Here is a 2,461-nt window from a genome sequence, read left to right as displayed (position 1 = left end):
ACACACACATGCACACACACATATACACATACATGCACACATACATGCACACACACATGCACACATACATGCACACACACATGCACACATACATGCACACATACATACATGCACACGTACATGCATGTGAACACGTGCGCTCACACATTTATCCCCCCTCCCTCTTTGTGTCGGTTCAGCTAAATGTAATCTAGCCCGGCTCGGCTCAGTTCAGTTCAGTTCAGTTCAGTTCAGCTCAGTTCAGTTCAGTTCAGTTCAGTTCAGTTCAGTTCAGTTCAGTTCAGTTCAGTTCAGTTCAGCTCAGTTCAGTTCAGTTCAGTTCAGTCGGTGCTTTCTTGTTTCTCGGCGTGAAATTGCGTAACTGCCACAGCGGAGGGTGACAACGTGAACGGCTGCAGAACAACGCCGATGCCTCAGACCGTATTGATCTTGAATATTATTAAAATGTAGAGCAGCGAGACGACAGGAAGTTAATGGAAAGTCTTCCATGTCTCTTAATGCGGACCAGCTGCTTCTAACATTCAGGGATCACATGTCATGTGACCATGGAAATAAAGTTTTAAACCAAAAGACTCTCAATACGAAAATTCAGAGCGTAGCGATTGCCTCCACGCGGCTCTCAACATGGCGACGGCAGGGTTAGCAGCTAACAGCGCTAACCTGAGCAAATAGCAAATAGTTGTCTGCTGCTTTGCTAACGCGCTACACCACTTAGCACTTCTAAGGAGTTGCACAGTAATGTATTTTAACGTAGAGTCTACAGCTTCATACGTAGGGACATGTGCGATGAGCCACATGCTAACTTTACAGCAGGCTACCACGAATAAATAACAGATATGATAAAAGGTGTAACTGGCGTTAAAAAATCTTCACAATGCACTGTGAAAAAAAAACAGAAATCCAGACTCACAATGAAAAAGAGAGACGCCTATTTTTAGTGTGTTTTCCTGTTTAAAAAACCTGCATATTTACGTCAAAAAGGGTTATTTTTTGGAGTTAGGCTCAGTGTTGCCTTTCCTGCATAACCTTGAATTAATAAAGTGATTTTCCTTCCACCTGTTCCTCTCTTCTCGACACTCCAATCACGTCGCAGCTGTCTCACGATGATGTCACACGTGGACACCAGTTTCCCCGCACATGGCGGACGAAGACGTCATAAATTAAAGACTATAACGTCACCAAAAAAAACACCTTTCAACCCCCCCCCCCCCCCCCCACCCCCACCCCACCCCCTCAAATTACGTTTCCAGAAAGAAAAAAGCTTGTTTCCCTTCAGCCGAAACGCCTCCGACGATCACAGCGATGTCGAGAGGCCGCGAAGAGTTACGGAGCAGAGAGATCCGTCCATGTACCTGTCAGCCCGAAATGATGGCCCACTTCCTGTGGGCTGGAGGAACACTAATAGTCTCCAGCTGGACAGAGAGAAACCCTCACGTGTGTGTGTGTGTGTGTGTGTGTGTGTGTGTGTGTGTTTTCTCGTAACAGCAGGAAACTGTACACCTACGTTGGGTGAGAGGATGACTTCAACATGTGGGAATTTCTGTGTTCACCTGGTGCGGTGCTTTCCCCAGCAGGAGGAAAAGATTTCGAGGGTGTTTGAGAATCAAACGTCCACTTTGTGTATTATGTATCACGCAGAGTGCATGTTACATGTTACATGTTACATGTTACATGTTCACTATTACATTTACGCTGAAGGAAAGAATCCACATTTCAATGTTCTAGCCGTCAAAAAGGACTGAAATGTGACTGAAATGTGACTGAAATGTGACGGTCCACGTGTTTTTGGATTGTCTGGTCTGTAGCATCGTACAAAATACTCTCATTTTTACACGTATAATCACATGTTTTGTTAAAATCTATAAAATCTTTTAATCTGCAAAGTATGTCATTAACCAAGCAATCAAGATACATCAAGGGGAGTAAAATGTGCAATATTTTTCTTTACTAAAACACAATTATAACTATGTGGCGTGCAATATGCAAGTAAAAGTGGCTATACTAAACTAAGCTAATATATATATATATATAATTATTAAATATATATAAATATATGTATATATATATATTTATATATATCATTTTTTTTAAAATATATATATAAATATATGTATATATATATATATTTATATATATGTATGTATATATATATACAAAGCAAGTATTCTAGCAGCTGGTCGACGAGGAACCTACCAAAGCTTCGTGCTCTCGCCTGCGTTTCCCAGCCTCTCGCAGGTAAGAGCTCAAACCGCAGCACATATTTGAGATATCTGGTTGGAGGAATGTGTGTGTGTGTGTGTGTGTGTGTATGTGTGTGTGTGTGTGTGTGCGTGCGTGCGTGTGTGTCTGTGTTTCAATCCAGAGGTGTGTTTTCAAGGTCTCCGGGCTGCATGGAGGTCTCTGCTTCAGACCTGCGCAGCATTAAAGCCACATGTCTCTGTTTTTCTTTCCTCCAGGCGTG

Source organism: Cyclopterus lumpus, chromosome 17, assembly GCF_009769545.1.
Source record: "Cyclopterus lumpus isolate fCycLum1 chromosome 17, fCycLum1.pri, whole genome shotgun sequence".
Classification (NCBI taxonomy): Eukaryota; Metazoa; Chordata; class Actinopteri; order Perciformes; family Cyclopteridae; genus Cyclopterus; species Cyclopterus lumpus.
The sequence above is the reverse complement of the archived record's forward strand: the minus strand, read 5'-3'. Positions refer to the sequence as shown.